Raw genomic sequence first — 22,916 nt, 5'->3', positions numbered from 1 at the left:
GGAAGGTAATGGGGTGTCTTGAAAAGATGCACATAGAAAAATAACATAACCATGTAGTTTAGTAGTGTTACAACATATATGTAAAGCAAYATATATGTAGCTATCTTACATTATTCTGGACCTGGCCTTATCATTTTCATTATCAATTTCAAGCAGAATGTGTCCGTATCTGTATGATATCATAGTTTGATAGATACTGAAAATTTCAAATCTCTCAGTGAAACATGTCATTTCCTTCCCAACATCCCTTTCCAAACTCTCATAATGTTATAAATAGAGCCAGATTTTCAGTTAGTTTGGAAGACACTGCACCCCAATCGTAATCAAATTCTATTAATGTACATTACCATAACACAAATCTGGATCAGTGCTTGGGGAAAGCAACCAATTTCCATTTCACGCAATGGTAGAAGGAAGGTTCTCCCTCATCGCTGTCTGCTGCTCAGACAGCTCTAGCTCTTCTGTAGCATGTCCTTGCTCCAGGACATGTAGCCACAGTGATTTCATAGGACAAACATTTCTCAGGAGGACACATGCCAGAACCTCTCCTAAAGGTGAAGTACAGGATTCCTTGGCTGTTTTTTCTCTCTGTTGGAAAGAAAACAGGTGCTGAAATGATTTGTTTGTATCCCACACCTTCCCTCAGCAAATTCACTTCTGCAGCTGAACAACATTGCTTTTGCACACAGTGATATCTGCCATCACTGTGATTTCAAGGTGAGAACTGGCTAGTAGAGACCTCTAAGGTTGCCAGGCCCAAGGCTGAGGAGGTGACTGTGACACTTCAGGGCTCTCCTACCACCAGACCCTCCACAACTTGAGGAGAAATCAGTCTGTTTGAGAAATAAGTTTCCACCTCCATAACTGATGTTTTCTGCATGGTTATTCCTGAGAAACTGCAGCACGGATGCAGGCAGCTCCTGGGAATACTTGGAAATACCCAGTGCTTTCAATGCTTCCTTCAGAAGAGATGGCCCAGCTTACAAGCTGGTAAGGTTGATATCCATATAGTACATTTTTAAAGTTATGGCTTTTGTTAATTTAGGTCATAAGTAAAGCAAGTGGGTAAGGACACTAGTGTATGGGAAATCTCTATTAGCACAGGGAAAAAAATCACTGAAGGGTTTGTCTATATTCTTTAGAGTAAGAAAGAGATACAACCATCTTCCAAAGACTGACTATCCCACCTACCTCAGACACATACCTCGGGACAAGATTGAATTCTCCTCTAGAAGCCCCCGTGTTTCCACTGACTCTAAAGGGAAACTAGATGATGTTAGATTAGACAACTGAGAATGGTTTCATCCTACCTCTCTTAGAGGTCAACAGTACAAATCTCTTCATCTGAACTAGTTCTCTGTATTCTCTGCCAGAACATCTTTCTCTGGAGCTAACACTGACTACATAGCTGGCTCAGATACAGGCTCTAAACTGTATATATCTCAGGTGGGGTGAGTGGAATCTTGCATGTCATTTTCATGCATCTAAAGTGAGATGTACTCCATTAGAAGTCACAAAAGAAGATCCTGATCATGAGCATTTTATCTTAACAAGGCTAATGACTAAAACAGGGATTAAAATGACCCTGCTCAAAATCACAGAATCATAGAATTGGTAAGGTTGGAAGGGATCTCTGGAGATCATCTAGTCCAACCCTCAAGCGAGTGGCCCATATGAGGATCTAAGCCATGACCTTGGCATTACTAGCACCATGCTCTAACCAACTGAGCTAAATTCATCAAAGAATCTCCATCACTCCTGTCTACTGGTAAACTGGATGAACTGGAAACAGTCTTTCCCCTTGACTGCTGCAATACTGAGTATGAAGAGTTACTGAACATACAGAGGGTAACTGACTTTCTTCAGTCTCAGTCACAGATTAGCTGCAGAACTGGTTGTTGGACAGGGGGCGTAGCTTCCCACACATTTGTAAATATTTTTTCTCTGATACGTATAAAACATCTTTCTTACCTAGAACAGTCTGAGAGAGGAGGGGAAGAACAAAGAAGAGTAAATGAAGGCTCCTCATGGCAAAAAGCAAGGGAACAGCCTTACTGCAGAGGCACCAAGGTAGAATGAGATGGCAACTCGTTGCCAGATGGTTCAGTATTGGTAGGGCTTCAAGGACCAAGAAGAACTGGAAGCAGGTTTTTTGCTTTAATGTATACAGTGTAACCTCTGGCCAAAATTGTCAACAAATGCTTCTGTGCACCACTTCCCCTGAACAATCACAGGGCTGTTTACGAGTCAGGAGAGGTGGTTAGACCTCTCTGGAAAATTACAGAGCCTCCACTGAAGCTGCTGTATAAGCGACCAAGATCTCTGTCGTTAAGGTTTGGTACTCTGGAGARAAGACCTTTTCCGAAGTGAGTATATCCACAAATGCAAAGATTATTTTCTGGTCTAGGATAAAATTTCTGATAATAATTTGAAGGGGATTATGATCCTAGAAACACTAATGGCCTGACAGTGAAGGCATTCATGTGCAATGGAATGATAGAGAATGATTTTGAATATAAGGTTCTTGGGAAAGCGTGCTTGCCCCATCAGGTTGTCAACACATTTGAAGTGCTAGTTTTCTCCTTCATTTCCCATGAAAAAAAGGAAAACACTTCCAGTTCATCATTAAACACAACAGGGCCGTATTTTGCTATCTTAAATTTAAGTTTGCAGAATTAGAAAGCTGTTTCCTGCTCCAGTCTAACAGTATACAGTTGGATCCTGTCTAAGAGCTGAAACATTCCCCTTGGCTTCAGTGGGAATTTGAGTCAGCTTAAGTTTTGTTGTCAACATCTTTATTACATCCATTTCCCTGGAATGCCTGAAAGTGGACATAAACAGTGTTCCTGCCACATAGCTGCCCAGGAGACTCAATGGCGCCTACAAATTTGAAATGAAAAGCTAACAAAGAAACCAGATAGGCAGAGAACAATGCACACGGACTGAAGGGAAGGTTTGTATTGTTGATATCAAGGCCACTGGGTCAGAACAACATCAATAAATATCATGTATGGAGACAGGAGCATAAATAAATGACACTGGTTTCTTCTGCTCCAAAGGAGAAACTATGTTGCTAGCTGCCATTTCTGTATGACTGCTGGTCAATTCAAACTCTATGTAGACAAATCTTTTTGAAAACTAGCTGTGTCRTCAATCTCCCTTGTCCTCAGCTCTATATACAGCTGCAAAACTGGGGGTGCTGGTCACTAATCTATAAGCTTTGACTATCTGTACCTAACGTGTCTCCCTGATCCTATCATATACTCTATGGTGAAACACAGGTTCTCCAAAAAAGCAGAAGCAGGAGATAGAGGGTATCCCATCCACAARGGCAGTAAACAACAGATATATTTTGTACTGTGGATGAGGTGCTTTGAATAAACATGTTTGTCAGTCCATCACAGAAAAGCCAAAGAAGAGAAAAAAGTCTTCGCTAGAGTTATGTCTAGTTTAAGGCAACAATATTAGTTGAAAATAAAGGCAGCAATGTTTTGAAGTTATTTAAAACTATGGGGCAGGGAGGAGCATCTGAAACGCATTTCTAGGCAGATAAGCAGTGTAAAGGGATTAGAAAAATGAGCAGAGATTATTATAATGTAACTAATCTTAGAAGAACGCCCATAATTGTACTGAAAAGAACGATCAGAAATGGATAGTCAGGCTTCTATCTCCATCGCAGTCACCTCAGATGTGTTAGTGTTTAGACACAAGAGGATATCCTTCTTTCTTCCCTGTGTCTTACACTCACACTCAGGAAAACAAATACACAACCATGAGACAAATGCAGTTATATACACTTCACTAAGGAATGTTATGCATTAGAAAGAGTAGAGCAAATGTTACTTTTAACCTACGCAAGGCAAAGTAGACTCTGTGGCTTTCGTAGCCTGTCAAACAGCACAATATTTTAGCAATTTCTGGTGGGACATACCTTTCCTGAGGATCTAAGTAGTGACTTCTGAACCCAGTGTGAGGAATGCCTGCCTCTAGACCAAACACACGTATTAAAAAAAGTTCTTAAAAATATGTTTGCAGCTATGCAGAGAGCTGAGCAGTAGCTCTAGTTCAGCTGGAGATCTCCCAACATCAGTAAAGGCACAGCAAAGAGTTCAGCTAAAGTATTCGAAGACAAATCTTTCACTGTCATCTATCAGCAAATTGTCCTTTCATAACTGCATTTTGRTCTCTACCACAGTTTTACTAACTACCTGAAGCAGAGGCATTTGTGCTGGTGTGCCTGAAACAGATATTTTTGTGTTGTGATGCCCAGAAATACTGCACCCAGAGCAGTCTCTGTTAAAATTGGGAGCAGACACCAATTGTAACATCTATAAAAAGGGATGAGAATTTTCTACTGGCTACTTCCAAATAAAATGCTCTAGGTACACAACCTAGAATGAAAGTCTTTGRAGTTCATCTTCCATAGCTGTCACTGAGGGGAGTGACAGCTTCCACTGCTGCGCTCTTTTGACCAGTCCCACACTGCTGGGACTCAGGGGATCCTCAGCTCAGATCTCAAACAAGAGGAAGATAAAGAGACTCGTAAAACACAATGCTGTAAAACCAACAGTTGAACACAGTCACTGCTGTGAAGATTTCACTGTCCAGACTGGCAGGCCTGGTGAGCTGAGATGCCACAATCAAGAGATGCCAGCACCTGAGCTACAGAACATAACATTCTTGACTGTCATCTACTCTTTTAAAAACAGTGAGTGTTGTGAGGTTCCCTGAAAAAACAGGCTTGGAATTGGTCTCTCAGCATATATTTAAGAACATAAATTGGGTCACCCACATGGGAAAAGGTTGCCCTTTCCTGCTTAGCTTTCAGTGGTGGGATTTGGAACTGCAGCTTCAGAGCATAGACTCACAAACTGCTTGTAAATTAGAAAGTCCTCTCCTGGACAGTGGACACTCAACCCTGTTCTCTAATCATCTTTCCAAGCAAKAACATCTTTTTGGTGGTTATTGAGGCCTGACTGTTATAAGTTCTTTTTGCCAGATAAAATATGAGCTGTCATTTAAGTCTTGATGGTCTGGGAGAGCAAGCCAAYCCATGGGATCTGCTCGCTAACTTCCTTATATATACCTCCCACCAGCTCAGATCCAATTCAAAGTTGACTGATGCTTAGATTTATCCACAGTAGAAGACTCTTTCCCTGCTTGCTCCACATCCTTTACCAACAGCTATTTCAGGACAAGAACATGAGAATGGCTGCACTCGCTCACATGAAAGGTTTATTTAGCTCGATAGCCAGTCTCCAAGAGTGATCAGTCACAGTTACGCAGGGAAGAGTTTAGGAACATGGAAACTTGTAGCAATGTTTCTTCTGTATATTCTCCCACCCTCCAGTGATTTGGAGGAAATCCTTAGCTGGAGGAAGATATTAAAGTATAGTAGCTCTAGACTACACAGAAACAAAGGAGTCTAGGACTCCTTGGAGGAGAGACTGGACAAATACTCATTTCTATTTTATGGGCATCCCTCAAGCATTTGACCTGTTGAAAAAAAAACAGAATGAGCATTCTGAATTTGAACAATGGATTCAAGCAAAGGTATAAGAACTCATAGTGCTGGCCTTTGCTAAGACAGCAAGGTCTTACTTTTTTAGTAGCAAAATGGWATTTTTAATAATTCAGTAAGTTCCAAGAATATGAAGTCCTGGCGCCTATAACACAAAATAAGTCAATCAGTTCCAGATTGCTGTAACAYATTGTTCTTCAGAGAAGTTTATAACATTGAAGAGTTGAGGCGTGGGAGAACAGTGGGACTAGCTCAGCCCTGGAAAGACCTTCTGGAAATTTTCACATACATTTGTTTAAATGCTTCATAAAGCCAAATGACCTTTCTTTAAAGAATTTCAGGTTCATGAGTTCTGATTGATGCATATGTTTTTCATTAGATGCATGACACATTCAAAATAGAACCATGTGAGAAGAATTAATGAGCATAATTTTCCTTAATAATCTGCTACTTTTCCTCTGAGGCATGAGTTCTTCATAGCAGTATCATTTGTTTTCTGCTGACAGGCAGATGCTTGCTCTCAGGGACATAAGAGTAGGGATGGAAAATGACCTGTGATCTGTACTGGCTTGACTTGAATGGGTTCACTAACCACCTGGATATTTTCCAGGGTGTCTGAAAATAAAATGAGCAAGTTCAGGGTCTGGGAGACACACTTACCTAGCCACTGCCAAGACCTGTACTTTCAGCTGCAGACTGAAGATCAGATCCAAGGCAGATTTGGCTTGMGAGGTAGGAAGGTGGGGAGAGCAAGGTGGGACAGGTACAGGGTGTGAGTTTGGGCCATATTTCTGTTGATGCAGGGGATGAATTAGGAAGATCGTAAATTTGGATTCAGAGGTGGAAAGGCGTGCATAAGAAAAGAGAAGATCTGAAGGAAAACAGAGATAAGGCCCCAGGAGAAGAGTGGGGAAAGGAAAACCCCTTTCCCTCACTCTCAGGCATCCAAGTGGGTGGCTGAGGCTCCCTTCAATACCCCCCTACCTCTCTCTATAAGATGATGCTCTGTGACACCCCTGCCAGCCCTTCGGGTACATGACTCCATGTACCTCCCTTATCATCTGCCGTTCAGACAGGATGGTGGATTCGCAGAGTCCCTAATCAGACAGAGGTGTTATTAGTAGTGCCCTTAACAGCCCGTGACTGGGCATCCTAAAACAAGAGTTCAGCAAGGTAGGCTTCTCCTCTCCTACTGGATGGGTCTTACAGGGTCAACCCACTGCATAGCCCTCTCCTCCTGAGACAGAGGGTTGTTTTCCTTTCCCTTCTTCCAACATCATCTCAGAGCACCAGCAATGCTTCAAGGCTGCCCTGACCCTCGAGAGATGGAGCACTCCCAAAGAGAAGGTTTTCGCTCCCAATACTGGTAGCTTCCCACCTTTCACCTGAATAAGAGAAAAGAGATTTTCATACATACATACATTTCATACATACAAATCATTAGCATAAAAAGGGGTTTCTAGAGATATTTCTATCTCACCCTAATTTAGAACCACTCCTTCCTCTTCCACTACCCACATCACACGTTACAGACAGGATTTTTAAGGATTCATGGAGAATCCTTTGCTATCATGTCCCACAAAAGTACAGTGTGAGCTAATGAGTTAGGGCAACTTTATGGAACTATTGATTTTACAGAGACATTCTGTCATTTTTATTTGCCTGCTTACATAAACACAGGGAATCCTGACTGCTCAGTAAAGACGTTTTTTCTGTGTATCTTCCCTGAGACTGAGACCAGACTTCAGCTGTGAGGATGTCCTCATACCTTCTGATTGCTCTTCTCTTCCTGATTTTCCAGCATTTTCCAGGTAAACAAGGGAGGGTATAAGGAACCAATCCTGACATTTCAGGAAAACTGTCCAAAAATGCCTGAACTTAGGAGCTTGTGAAAATATAGGTACAAGCCTTCAGTGTGCAAACTATAAAAACTCCTCTGACTCCTTCGAAAATGAAGAGCAACCTATATAATGGAATGATAAAGACTGGGAGCCAGGGAGTTTGAAGGTCACCATAAGCAGGCAGCATAYTGGTTTAGGAAGCACACTCTTATCCTGTAAACTTTCTCTTTGACAATAGACTGTTCTGTTTACCCCTTAAAATAAGTCAGTCTGTAGCATGGCCTGACTATTTTTTTCTAAACTCACCTTTGCACTTCTGCAAACAGGACCAGTTTTCCAGGATCCAGGTATAAGAGTCTTTCACCTTCTCCCTGAAGGCTAACCCTTTACTATGGTACAATGTTGCATCTAATCCCCAGTAACGTGCTCCTCTTTACACAGATTCTCAGTTTGGGATGTAAATTCCATCAGGAATATCTTCTAGGTTCCAGGAGAACTTCCTATTCAAAGTYAGGCAGGAGAGGAAAGTGCTCTGGAATAAACAGTACCTCCATACTTGGGGAACCCACATGTTAAGTGAAAGACTGAGGACAGGATTACAGTCTCTGGAGTTTCACAGYCTAATATAGGCACCTACAACCTTTGAGATGTGCTGGCATGCCTGAGATAACCTCACCAGGTGGCAGATGCAAAACAGACCCAGCAGGAGACCTGTGTCCTTCTGGATGAGCAGCTGGAGGCTCAGAAGCATACCATACCCCATCCCGCATGGCTCTATGATCCTATATGCAGATATCTCAGTGGAGACCAGAGGTAATGCAGTCTGTGGAGTCTGACAACCTATTCAGCTGCTTACAAGGACATGTCTAATTAGAGGCGAGTTGAATTGCAGTCCAGGCTCCACTGACTGCCCTGACTAGCCGTGGCAAGGTTAGTCTGCCTAGCAACAGGCACTTATCTATTAGCAAACTCTGAGCTATCTGGAGTAATCAAGATGTCTGCAGGGCAAGTAGGTGTGAGACTGGCCAAACTTCATACCCAACAGGGCCTGATCAGGCACTAGATGACTGCGTTGTGGCTGCAGAAACCCTACACCCACTAATAAAATCAGGAGCTCAGCCATCCACCTCACATGGAGACACCTACCATCACATGGCTGAAACCCACTCCTGCTTTCACAGCCTTGCCCTGCAATTTAATTGTTTAATCCAAAAGGAACAATAGGGAAGATCATGAGAGACTTTCTCTGAAGACCCTGCTGTTGGCTACRGCAGTGTCAAAGACCAGCAGAAGAGAGTTTTAGACCTACTTTTGTAGGCCATTAGCCACCCCAGAGTAGACCTAGAATCTTATAGTTAAAAAAATAATAATTTGATGATTGTATGACGTCTGTAGCAACTTGGCCCTGAAGTTGTATCTTCCAAYATCCTGAAATCGTTTGCAGATATTGGTTACATTTGTTGAATAATTCTGGATGGAAAACAATGTGGGCAATATTTCTGTTGGAGATGCTGATTGTTCCTCAGTTGTTTTCTAGACACAAARCATAGGCTGAAATTTGACCTTTTCCGCTACTTGAAAGTTGTGATAAAACTAAGGCAGCACAACTTCTCGAAGGGTTTCTAAAGACTCAACTTTTATTTTCTCTGTGTCTTGCACCTGCAGAGTACAGGAAGTTCCATTTCAACATGTGAGTAGAAATTTTCATATTGAGTCAAATAAATTTATTTTGTTTTTTTCAACTCACGGCAAACTCTTGGAAAAGTCCCAGATCACTTCMGTCTAAATCAAAGCTGTCTCTGTTTTCCAGTTTGAGGAGTCATCCAGAAACTCAATTATGTGTGCAGCACGGGTTTTAGATTACTTGCTGGCAACCTAGCCGGTAACTCATTGATCCGATAATATTTTACGCCTATCCTTTCTCATCTGCATTTATTTATTTATTTATTTATTTATTTTATGTGCAGACAGCAGGACGTTCCATGTAATGGACACTATCCAGTGTGGTTTGAGAAGAGGCAGCTGCAGACATTACTGCCATGTAAATGAGTATCTGACTGGAAGCTGCTTCTATAAAAAATACAAGTGCTGTAAGAGATACTCAGAAATATTCTATATTCCTAAAAGCTAAAGAAATGGAAAAGAAGGAGTGTTCTTAGCAACAAAGAATTCTCTGCTCTTTAACTTAGGGTCATTTATGATGCCTCAGTAATATATATCTTTTTTTTTTTTTTTTTTGCTTTGAATTTCTGATGATGAATGTATATTTTTCTTGTTATTCTTCTAAAATAATTTCTCTTGCTGTTAGATGGAGCAACTTGTTTTGGGAAAAAAATACTTTTTTAACCACTACAAGTACTAATAGCTAATTAAATCATGTTGCTCTGAGAATGTGCAAGATTTCTGTTTCTCACACAAAAGAGGATTCATATTTTATAAAGATTGTATTTTATTTTAATTAATATTTTATTAAACTTCTGCTGTAATTTATCAGTTGTCATGATGACTCAATAAAAGTATAGAAAAATCATTTATAAAATATTCCTAGCTTGTCCAAAGTCACAGATGTGGATGATTTAATTATTTTGATTTACAGAAAATATGAAGAATTAGAAAAAAAGTAGCTTCTACTCTTTGCTTTACTGTATTTCAATGGTATGTTAGCTTAGTCTCAAAAAAGAAAAAAAATCAAGATACCCCAAGCTAGATTTTTAAGTCCATATGTATCTGGCCATCTGAAAAGAAATAACTGAGCATGAAAATTAGGGTTAGGTTTGTTCTTCACCAAAAATAAGATTTTTGTTACAACAAGGCAAATTGTAAATGCAACTTTCATTCACTAAAAGAACAGCAACATGGCAATTCATATGTAAGAAACAATTTTCAGGGAGGTATTACTTTTTCTCTCTGATAGCTCTGTAGCCAGGATGTGAAAGACCTAGCTTCAGTTCTCCGGGGTGTTTAAATCTATCATTACTCCTTTTCAGACTATCAGCTACTGAAGAAAAACGCTTGTTTACCTTCTTGACCCAGTTGTATTTGATATGAAAAATCACGCACCCAGTAAAATAAGAACAGCAATCCAGGTCTCCTGACTTCCAGAAGGAGCAACCTAGCTGACAAGGAAGAATTTTTGGTCAGGATTCCTTGCTAGCAGAAGTACTTTATTTTGCATCATCATCATTGCAACACAAGGCAGGAGCTTATGGATCATTCTATTTTTTTTCCTTGTTTTCCTACAAAATGATCACAATTAGAAGYTCAGGGTTGAGCAGGACATTTGGGAATTTATCCAGTTGCCCCCACACAGTCATTTGAGAGGCCCTGTAATATCAAAGGTGTTGACATCCACTTTGGGCTGACAGATACCACACAGAGCTATGGGAGATTTGCACCTTTATGGAGCAGGAACTAGAAGTAAATGGGATCCTTGGAGCATCACTAATGATAGTAGATGCCTTTAGCTTTGGACTTGGCCAGCTAAATATATCTACAGTGTAGTTTTCTACATATATGCACGGCCATTCATATGGTCCCAGCATAGTCAATCAAGTGATCTGAGTCCTGGAACCATTCATTAAATATCTTACATCCRGGCAGACACATCCATTGCGTAGGCCTACATCTTGATATCCAAGTCTGGAGCTGAATATCACAGCTGGTCTTGAGTCGGTGCCCACACATAGGTGTCTACTATCATTTTAAATATGCTGGGCCATGTGCATGGCATCCAGCTGACCCTCTAGACAYATATAGCCTGTCCCAGATGTCCTATGTCATATCTGCTTGTCCCACGAGATGTTTTGGGTGCCCCAGGGCAGCTCAAAGGAGTTTGGCATATATATTTGGGTAACTGAATTGAGTTCCTCATATCAAATCAACTAATATTTTCAGAAAGAAAAACAGTTGTTTACTTAGATTGAAGTTTTAACCTAGGGTCTGGCAAAAAAAACAGTTATTTGCACTAATGAATAAAGTATATCCAAACATACTTTAAATCAATGGTGGGGCAAAGTAATTAACATAGCTGAGGAACTGTCCTTTTGATTTTAACATCTCTCTACCCYTCCCTCTTCCTTCCTCTCTACTCTCACTTCCCTCCTCTAGAATTCGTCTATTCCCCCCTTGCTGGCATAGTGATGATGTGCTGAAGCTGAAAACTGCAGCCAGGAAAGAATTCAAGCACAACTTTGAATGGAGTTTAGGAGTCCAAGCAATAATTGCCTTGAAGAGTCTTCCAGCTTCCCAAGATCCATCTCCAAGGGATTTCCTAGGTCAAAGACAGTGTCTTTGCAAATCATAACTCTCAAATGATTTTCTTCTTCCTTGAATTCATCAAATCAGTTTTGGCTAACACACAAAGATAGCTGCAAGAACTGAGAGGAGAACCAGATTTCCCATCCAATATGAGGCCTCTAACAACTCCACTCTAGAGATGTTCTCTTCCCTGGCTTCTRAAAGATACAGCTTCAGCAGGAGGGTGGTGTACAGTCCCCTGCTCTTTTCCACTAGGCTGAAGTAACCTATTGTGGTGGCTGGAAGGAAGTTATTCTCTTTTGAGGTGAGGAGCACTGAGTATGCAGTCAGTAACGATGTAACAATTTGGTGAGGCTGATGCAATGAACAAGCTCACAAAGACATCTCAGGCTACTAAATGTAATTAATGCACCAGTTAACAAAACCCTTGYCTCCCACCCCAGAAACCACAAATGTCTAGGTTTTCATTGCAGCTGTTTCTTGAACCYCAAACTTCTGCTGCTGCTGTGCCCTGACAATACATCACGCTGGCTGAACTGAGCAGCAGGACTCTCCCACTGAAGCCCCATCAGGCATCCCACAATGAGATATTCTGACTCCATCCACTGATTCCCTCTAAGCATGCTCCACAGACACAAGCAGGACTGAATTTACCACAAAAATCATAGCTATGTCAATTTAATGATGTTCAAAAGAGGTGGCAGTCTTGACAGTGGCCACTCTATGATACAATAGTCTGTAAGTCATAGTGATGCAGAGGAAAATTTTAGCTTCCTTTATTATTTGAAAGGTTTCCATCCAACATGTGTTCTAGCAGGAGAATGACCCAGCCGGTCCAGCAGCCCAGCTGAGATAGGTCCACTCTTGACACTCTGTAGAAAAGTGAACATGGACTGTCCTGGAAGTCCTGGTAAAAGAATTTACGCTCTATTGTACTATGTCAAATTCCTTCATGGAGCAGCACAAGTCCCTTTTTGAAGGGGAGTCCAGCTGCCTTTTCTGCTGGGGCATGATGATAGCTTTATTAATGTCTCCTAAACCAGCAGATTCAATGCTTTATTGTGGTTTACCACAAGATATACATCAGAGACAATCACACCTGAACTCCATACAGCAAGGGATATACAAAGACTGYAAACATTTCAACAGTAACTTAGACCCTCTGCTAACTCAACCTCACCAAGAATCTTCGGTTATTACTAGATGACARATCTTTGCCTTCTCTCCCATCAAAACCATGGCTGATTTTCCCCAAGTTGTCCATTACCAACCATCTTGAGTAATCTGATTTTGAAGTTTACAAGTAATGAAGGTCTCCAGATGGGTCAGTATTGAGAAGTAAAGCCTTCCCAGTGACTGGGCAGGGAGGTAAAGTTACCTCTTTGCTTGCTTCTGTGACCTTCTGCCATTGTTCAGGCTTAACCGTGTGCAGCAGTCAAAATGTACTCATTGCTCCATGGCCTGCTTTCCACACTCACCACTGCCAAGGTCCCCCATATCGCCCGGTCAGTTCCCACAGACCTATAAATGCAAGAGTGCGCCCTTCTTCACTGATCAAAGCTTCTGGCATTGTGGCTTGTCTCCACACTGCAGCTGAGACCTTCCACCATGAAGCTCTCTTCCCACCTCATGACTGTTCTCCTCTTCCTCCTTCAGGCTGTTCCAGGTAAGAGACAAGACCCACATCAATGTCTGTCCATGTGAGGCAGTGAATCTTGTTGCATAGGAAGCACAACTAATTTGTGCAATGGTGCAGTCTACACTTCTCCATGCTCCTTACATGAAAGCTGTTTCCTATTTCTCAGTGCAAAACCAGAAATGAGCAGTCAACCTGCAGTGGCTAGAGGTTAAACCAGAACTGTCTCACAGAAAGCAGTACAGGGTGCTGGCTCTTATGACTCTGAAGTCTCTTTATGCCACTTTATGGCACTGATGAAAGAAGGCACCACAGAAATGATCTGCTTCTTCTTATCCTAAGGTCACAAGTCCTTTCCTTTGTGTATGGTAGGAGAGGGGTAGAAGTGTTTTCCTGTATTGCTGAAGTTAAACAACGCCAGTGAAGCTGTCTTTAGTTTGCTGAGTAYGCTGGTTCCACTTTACCAGCCCTCCTGTTGATGCTGATTCATTTACTAACTGTGCTTTTAGCCTAGCTTTTCTTCATACCCAATGAAACACTCTGTCTTGGAGAAAGGCTTTTGGGAAGGAAGGAACTAGACAAATCTGTTGTCCCTGCTAACTTGGTCAAATACCATCATTTGATCTTAAGTCATAGGTAGATCTCTGGGTGTAGGAGAACCTTACTGTTCACTTGCATGACCTGCCCGCTGCATTGCAGCCCTGTTCCTACCCATCACAACATGAATATAATCAGAAACTCTCCATCAATAGCTACCTTCTTCTCTAGTTGTACAAAGAACTTCCTTGGAGTCCTATGACATTCCATGAGGCTTCTGAAAATCATTGGAAAGGCTGCCTTTGGCTTTGGGAGCATTTGTAACAGAGCTCTGACTGGAGTCCATGGGGTTTCAGCAGGGAGAAAAACATGAGAAATGGACTGAATCTCATTCTTTCTATAGGTCTTGGCTTGCCTAAAGACACCTTACATTGTGCTGCCTACCATGGTTTCTGTTTCCATTCAAAAGCCTGCCCAGAGCCTTTTATTGCATTTGGAACTTGCTCTCGGCATCAGAAAACCTGCTGCATAGGTATGTATGTGTGGAAACCCTGTCTGAGCAGGCAATGTTTGGAAAGACAATTAGAAAAGTTAGGGAAAACATTCTTACTCTATTTGTCTGCAAATACTCTAAGCAATCTCCTTCCACCTACACAGATGGATCAGACTGTTTCTGCACTAATGGTAGCAYGGAGCACAAGAACATAATTATCATTCTGTGCTGAACAAATGCCACGTAGCCCWACATCCTGTCTCCAATAAAACAGATATGCAGGGAAAAAATAAAAAAAATCAGGGCCCCACAGACTGATCCCTCCTTGATACATCTTTCCAGTTTTCTATAATCATCTCTTGGGAGACTTCTAATTGCATCCACACTGATGTGTTTACAAAGCTCCAACTGACCTATACCCCGTGAATCCGTCTAATCCTATTTTGGATTATTTTTGGAGCTCCTCAATAGTCAACAAATTCTACAGTTTCATTATATGTTTTATGCAAACTGTGTTAATCAGACCTAAAGTTCATCTAATACAGCATCCTACATCTGACCATGGCCAGAACTGGATGTTCCTGTATGATTACTGGCATGTTTGTGTGAGTGTGTGTGAGTGCGCGTGTAAAATGAATATAATAAACATCACAGCTATATAATCATGCAACCTGATATAGTCTCCTTGCTTTCAAGAATTTAAAGGTCAGGACTTCTAGACTCTGGTATCTTTGTGTTTAAAAGTTCTCACTGGCTTTTTCCTTCTTAAATTAGGTATTGTTTGTTTTAAAACCTTTTGTCTCATAACTTCATTCATTTCTATCTACTTAGATATTACCAATATAATGAGTAATCATGCCCCATCTAGCTTTTTCAGATTTTTATAATATTCCTCCTTCAGTTGTTTCTTTTCTAAACTATTAAGTCACAAATTCCTTTTCTTAAAGGAGATTTGGTTATCCATATGATCCTTCCTTGTGTCCTTTTGGAGATAGAGTAACCAGAACTTCATGAAACTTTCCACGTATGAGTGTACGACTGCTTCAAATGTTGATGTAATGATGTTTTCTGTTTAGACTTCAATCTTTTTCATTCCAGACACTACATCAAACTTCCATATTTGTAAAGATGAAGGGGGTCATTGCATACCTCCAGAAATCAAAYGTCTGCAAGAACAGCTGGGACTTTGTCCTCACAAAGAATGGAAATGCTGCAAAGAAATGCAATAAAAACTTCAGTGAGTTGCAGAAACCCACAGAAATTCATGCATGAGAAGACAAGCAAGTTTTCTTCCTGGTGTTGTAAAGAAGCTGTCCACCTTTCCCAACATATAGTGTAATTTACTTGAGACAGCATGYTTCTTCCTCTACATAACCAAAACAATAAATACTAAATAAACAAGTATAGCAAAAAATATATATGGAAAGAGGCAGAATGTCTTTCTCTTGCAACTCCCTTCAGAAATCCACAGAAACATAGCTATAATATTCCTGGAAACCACATCCTCTTGTAATCTATACTTTACCTCCCTTCCTTTTTTGTCCTGCTATGTGGTTTATACTGTGCTACTTTGGCTTCATGCCTATTTAAACTTTACAGTGTTCTGGGAGGTGGTTGTCATCACTCTGCCCTTGGCATTTGAGGCCCCTGAGGCTGCTGGTGCACACTGCAATGCTCAGCACTAGAACCGTGCTCCTTCAACAACCCCAGCGATGGAAGTGGGCTATGGTGGGAAAGCCCTGGTGCCTTCCAACTGGAAATCTTTAGCTGACTTCTTCCTTCAGATCACAGTCTTTGTTCACCTTCCTCAGACACAGTAAGACAAATCCCAGGAAATTCTGAATGTGCTCGACTCTTCCTTACCTGTTTATCAGCAAAAAGAGTCTCCTGGGGAGCTGAGCACCTCTCAAGATGTGTTTCCTCTGTCTGCAGTACAAAGATCTCATGCATTTTTGGTTATTACAGTTATTTGTGCAAAGCTAGACCAGCAGACACAAGCCTTATTTATTTGCTTGTTTATTTATTTATTTGTGGAGAAAGCTATTCTTGAGAAAAACTTCTATGAGATCATCCAACACTTACTCCAAAATAGGCTTAAATCAAACCACCCTGGATAATTCTGGATGAGGAAAAACAAGACCRTTTTGTAAAATGATGTCTTTTTCTTCTATCAAAGTGATAGAAACAGTGTGTTTTTTATAACTACCCCTCCCTGATGTTACTGTTGAATAGCTGTACTTGTTACTGGCCTTGCAGCTGGATTTAGAGGCCTAAACATCTCTGTGCTGAACTTAACAAAAATGCATAATCTGTGTAACAAAGTGTTTGTGTAAGTGTATCTAAAAAGGCACACAACTACTACAGTTTTGGAAATGGTAGAAGAGCATGATGATTTCTTTGAATGCTGTCCACTTAATACAGGTGTAGATTACGAGCTGCTTCAGCTGTAGGGAATATTCCAGCTCTATCAAATACCTATCATATTGCACATCTTTTCTGACTGGCTGAGAGCTCAAGCATTTCCAGGCTACTGTTGATTGTTAACAAGTTTATGTTTGCGTAAATGTTTGAACATATGTTCTTGTTGTGTGAATACTTTCATGAGTAAAGCTCAGTCACAGTAACGTTTCAGGCAAAAGAAATGCTGAAAAGGCTCATATATGGCTACCTCAAACATGTGATGTGTTGTAATTCCATAAACTTTTTTTTTTCAGTAAACATGTTTCATCCCTATAAGTGAATGAACTATTGCTTCTCTGCTATAAAACCACTTGATTATGACTAGCAATATGCCAGTCCTGAATGTTTATTTGATTGGCATTTCTTTCCTGTCAAATTTGTCTGAGTTGAGGTAAATGAAGGAGATTTGAATCAAGATATATTTTGGAATTATATGWTTATATATAGTAAGCATTTGACAAGACGATGCATAACACCTACTTCTGCTGCACACACTCCCCAGGTAGTTATGGAAGGGAAGGCATATCCTTTTGAGGGGCTAAGCTGTCTTCTTCTCTCCTTCACTGGACAGCATCAGCTTGCATCAGCTATCCTTGTGTCAGTGCCCAAAAAAAACTTGTAGCTGTTGCCAGAGTCTAAATGTACTGGCAAGGAAAGGCTTGAGGAGGGAGGAGGATCTCTTTAATTAGGCCAACGGATAGAGGTGAGAAAAACCAACACATTTTCAGGCACACAAAAGCCTTTCTGGAGGTCAGAATGCTTGGATAGACCCTCCTTGGACTAATGTCACTATTCATATCTTCTGACCCCAACAAACGTGGATTTATGAGACATATGCAGTAGTCTAAGGGTCTGCTTCAACAAAGGAGACATGCAAACATGTTGCTCTGGCATGTGGAAATGCTTAAAAAAAACAAAAATAAAAAACAAAAACAAAAAAAACAAGGAGAACATTCATGATCTATGAGCTCAAATGGGAAGTAAAAGCCTGGAAGCAAAAAAGTTTACATCTGAAGGATGAAGAAGTCTTCTTCTTGTTCTATATTAARTACAGCCATATAACTCGATCTCCTTTGACCAAAAATGCCTATGATAGAGCTGAGTGTCTTGGTCTGTTCTGGTAACAGTTTGGTGGATGAGTCCCAAATCTGGAAGTTGAAGCAAAAGAAGAACCTTTTAAAGGTCAGTGCAAGCTGAGAAAAATACCTTGTCAACATGTACTTCATAATCTGGAAGACAAAGGTATCAAAGGGAGAGAAAAAGGAAAGACAATGTAATGTGCSAGGAACCACATTTCCACTGAGCCATGGATTCTGATAATCACCAGTTATGAATTTTAGTTCCCTGTCCCACCACCCCATAGTCAGCAAAAACACAACCAAGGCATCAGATGTGGTCCACAAAAGTACTGAAGGTTGACAGTATCCAGCTCCTCTCCTCCAGCAGACTCAACAGAGTCCTACAAGGACTCTGACTTCCCTCCTTGGGGCAAGGGGAAAGATAGGGTCTGCATCAGCATGAGTGCTCAGCAGAGGGAAATCCTTCTTGGGAGAATGCTGTGGGACGAGGGGTTCTTCTCTCCAGACATGTTATGGGCACTGTCTAGTGTTGAGGAGACATGCTGCAGCTAGCTTGGGATTCAGAGCATTAGCACATTAGCACAGAAAGAGCAACCTTGAAATGCAAGGAATTAGTCCAGAAAGATTTATTATACTAACGAGGCAGAAACACTACCAGTACCCAAAACCAATTGTGCAGCAAGAGTATTTGTAAAGTTTCCTTGCCATACATCTGTTGTAGCCAATAAAATGAGAAGCCATATGCACCTGCTCTTCTTGCTGTGTCTAGTTCACAAAATTAGCTGAAACTTTAGAGGTCTTTGAGATCACTCTCAATCCATCACATGCAATCATACTCATTCAAAAGCTGCCAGAGMTGTCATCTAGGGACAGATACACCTTCATGCTCATTCATCTGCAAGTGGCACACATGTATGTGCGCGCACACACACACACACACACGTGCAGAATTTTCTTGGAAAATCGGCATGAAAATCCATATTCTGTGTCTAAGAGTCCAGATAAACAAATGTTTAATCCTACTAAATAGAACAAAGATGAGAAATGGAGGCTCCTTCTCTGCTAATGAACAAAGATGTCTATGGACACAGACTGCCCATGTCCATCCCTTTCAGCACTTTTGGCCTCCTGAACATGGTAACTAGGTAATTGTGGTAAACAAAAGGCTTGACACATGCCTCACAGGTTGTCCAGAAAGGTCATGTAGTCTCCATCCTTGGAGATACTCAAAAGTCATTTGGACAGGATCCTGGGCAACCTGTTCTAGGTGACCCTGCCTGAGTGGATGGTCTCCAGAGGTCTCTTCCAACCTTGACCATTCTGTGATTCTATGGCTCTTCCCAGCCAATAGCGAGAGGAAGAAGTATTCTCTGCAATAATTGAGTTCTGGGGGAGGATGGACATACGGGGTGGCATTGCAGGCAGCACTACTCTGGGGAACAGAAATGACATTGGGTAACCGGGCCAAAGGCTGTTGTCCTCTCCCTGCTCTGCCCCTTCCTCTCACTGACCTGGTTCTTCACTCTTGTGTGTCTTCCTGACAGTACTCGAAGGAAATGGATAAGCTTCTAGGAGAAGCTGGTAAGTGACCTTTTGCTACAGAGGATGCATTGGGTGGCAAAGCTCCTCATAGGTCTTAAAGTCAGCCTGGGGAAGAGAAGACTGAGGGGGGATCTTATCAATGTGTATAAGCACCTGAAGGGAGGGTGTCAAGGGGACRGGGACAAACTCTTTTCAGTTGTCCCATGTGACAGGACAAGAGGCAATGGGCAGAAATCGAAGCACAGGAAGTTCCGCCAGAACATGAGGGGAAATTTCTTCCCTGGGAGAGTGACAGAGCACCGGCACAGGTTGCCCAGAGAGGTTGTGGAGTCTCCTTCTGCAGAGATCTTCAAGGCCCGCTTGGATGCAGCCCTGTCTAACATGTCTAGGTGACCCTGCTGTGCGGGGAGGTTGGACTTAATGACCTCCAGAGGTCCCTTCCAACCTTACTGATTCTGTGATTCTACTATGTACCTCCAGCTTGGTAACTCTCATTCATTGGTATCAGTTTCCATGCTGGACACCTCTATATCCTCTACATGTACATGAAATATCTCTTATCACAAAAGATCCCAATTCAGGCTTATCCTGGACAGAAAAAGTGATAGTAATAAAGGTCAGGGTACATTAAATGCAGAGGATAAGGCTTAYCACAATAAACCTCAGCTGGAGAGTAAAGTTTTATATAAAAAATAACATTATATATAAAGACATAAATATGTTTATGAATGTGTTATGTAACAAAACACATAATATAAAATCGACAGATATAAAACCAAGAGATATGAATATCATTCTGTTCATACCTGTCTAGAACACCACAGCAGAAACACTAGGATTCAATAAAAAAAATCATAGAGTCTGGGGACTCTCCACTTTGGAGATGGTCAAAACTCAACTGAACAATACACTGAGCAACTTGATCCATTGCCAAAACTGGACCTACTTTCAGACTAAGTGATGTCGAACCAGAGATCTCCAGAGGACCCATTTGAGCAAAGTTATTCTATGATCTAAAGTTATAGCTAAGTGGTCTTTCAGTAGATTTCCAAATGGTCTGTTTTTCACAAGATAAAGTAACTTTTGAAGTTCTTGTCTTTATCTTTTTAAAAAAATATTAATTTTATATTATACCTACCTAAATTTCAGGGATTTCTTTCATAAAAATGCTGATTTGCTGAAATTAAAAAATGGACAAAATGTTTGGAAGGCCCAGAATAAGAATCCTAGTCAAAACAGAAGAGATGATGCCAATGACACTCAGCAGCATGTGAGAGGGACAGGTTGACTTCTGTACTTTACCTGACTTGGAGCAAGTATAAAACTTGTCTGTTTTATGTGTAATCCTGCAAGTCTGATAAAACCCAAGTCCCACCAGCATCAGAATATAATCAGACTTAAAGCTATTCAGCTGTCTTTTTTTTTGTGGAATGAGAGAGTTTTGGAGGAGTGAGGAGGTTGACGGACACATTTAACTAATTTCAGACCAATAGGTAGTGGATGCATTTTGGAAGCCTTAACATTTTGCAAGATGAAACTTCCTGTTTCCCCAATAGCTCTTTCCCAGCCGCTCCTCTGCAGCTATGCACTCATGGGATGGACTTCATTACAAATGTCTTGCACGTAAGTGTCTGTGCATAAGCATCTGGCTCCTCTTACAAGAGGCAGATGGACTCTCTAAGTGCAGCTCACGTGATCCAGCTGAGACATTGCCTTTAGGATAAGGTGAAATACACCCCAGAAGTGTCTACTCCTCTCCAGTGACCACAGAAAGACCCTCCACAAGTAGCTCAGAGGAAAACGTAGATCTGAACAGCAAATACATCTCATCTCATTCATCAGCATGCTAACGGATTGTCTTTATCTCCCCTTACTAGGTGGTCTCTAGCCATGAAAATCTTCTACCCTCTACTTGTTCTCTTTGAGACCTTCCTGGTCATGGCAGGTAAGCAAGAGCTGTCACTGCAGGTTTACTTCCTGGTGGCTGGGAGAAAGAAGAAAAAGATTATCTTGATCTTCACCCTAAGATGCAGTTCCTATCACAACTGTAAAGTGAATCACAGTGAAATTTCAAGATAAAATCCTGGCTAGGGCAATGTCAGTAGCAAAATGCCTTCTACTACGGGTGAGAAGGTAGAAGGGGAGAACTGTCATCCTCTGTCCAGTCTCTAGTCATGGTTGCTGAAGAGTGACACTGTTTTAACCAGAACTAACTAGAAGCAGAACAGTCTCTCCCCTAAACTTCTGTGAAGAGATGCAGACAGATGATAGGCGGGAGAATGAAGAGTGGGAAGGGAAGTCACTTGCAAATCAATCTCAGAGGACCCTTGGACAAACAGTTGGTCCCTGCTTGAACAAAGCATTTGAGCACATTTGGCTCTAAGTACCTGAGTTTTGTTGGTGACTTCAGAGCCCATCACAGTGCCAGCCAGAGCAATCTGAGAAGGAGAGAGGCCGGGTCTTTGCTGACCCTTACATCTTCTAAACTTGCCTATTCAGTGTTGGAAAGACTATATCTATACTAGTAAACTAAGTAGTCCCAGAGCCTCTTCTCTAGCCCTAATGGGCAAATGTCACAGTCTGGTGGTGTCTGCCCTATTAAACTCTCTTCTCCTCCAGAACAGATGTCCAAAGTACCTTTTGGAAGCAATTTCTGATCCATGCCAGCTCCCCAGTTGTACTTGGGAACTGTTTGGGAGAGTAGCAGTTAGCCTGGACCAAACCCATCCCAGAGATGTGCTAGGAATTTCACAGTGAGGGTGATGAAGTTCCAGTGTTTGTGCCCTGGTCCTGCTTTTTTTCAGTAATTCTATTTTACTAGCATAGATATGCTCAAAAAGTTCAGATTTTGATAAAGGGAAAAGATGGGAGAGGAGATTAATATGTTCTTTTTCTCATTAGAAAAAAAAATGTTTTTTTAATGAAATATCTTGATTTATGTTCTACTCTGAGGTCCACTCAAATCTAGTAGAAGAAGTATAAACRGGCTGCAGTCTCTGCTCCTACTGAGTTTTCCCACACACAAATGCACCCCCACTATCACACCTGAATCAGTCTTTCTTGTGCTATGATATGATATCACGGCAGTATCTCAATAAACCTATTTCCCAACTCACTGTGTTTTTTTTTTTTTTTTTTTTTTTGAGAAGTGATAGGTGTGCCCCTGACTTGGTACACGTCCTGGTGCCTGGCAAGAGGGGGGATATGCCGATATGATGACTGTGGTGTCACGGAAGAAGAGATCGGGACTTGCCAACATTACATCATGCTCTGCTGCCGGTATATAGACTAAAAGGGAACTGGCAAAGATGTGGTGTCCTGAAAATGTCTTGGGATCTTCTTCCTTAATTGCTTCCTTGTCTGTAATAAGCATTATAATGACAGTGATAATAAAATTGCTTTCTTACATTGGCATGTCTTGTTTGTTTTTCATTCACTTCTAAAGAGCACTTTCTTGTCTGGAACTTAAAAGAGAATCGAACTGGATCAAAGTGTGATTTATTATCATACTGAGCCCACTTTCCATGAGAAAAATTGTAAAAAGTAGCTG

Source organism: Rhea americana, unplaced genomic scaffold (assembly GCF_003343005.1).
Source record: "Rhea americana isolate MKP2758 unplaced genomic scaffold, rheAme1 scaffold_240, whole genome shotgun sequence".
Classification (NCBI taxonomy): domain Eukaryota; kingdom Metazoa; phylum Chordata; class Aves; order Rheiformes; family Rheidae; genus Rhea; species Rhea americana.
This window is presented reverse-complemented; position numbering follows the sequence as displayed.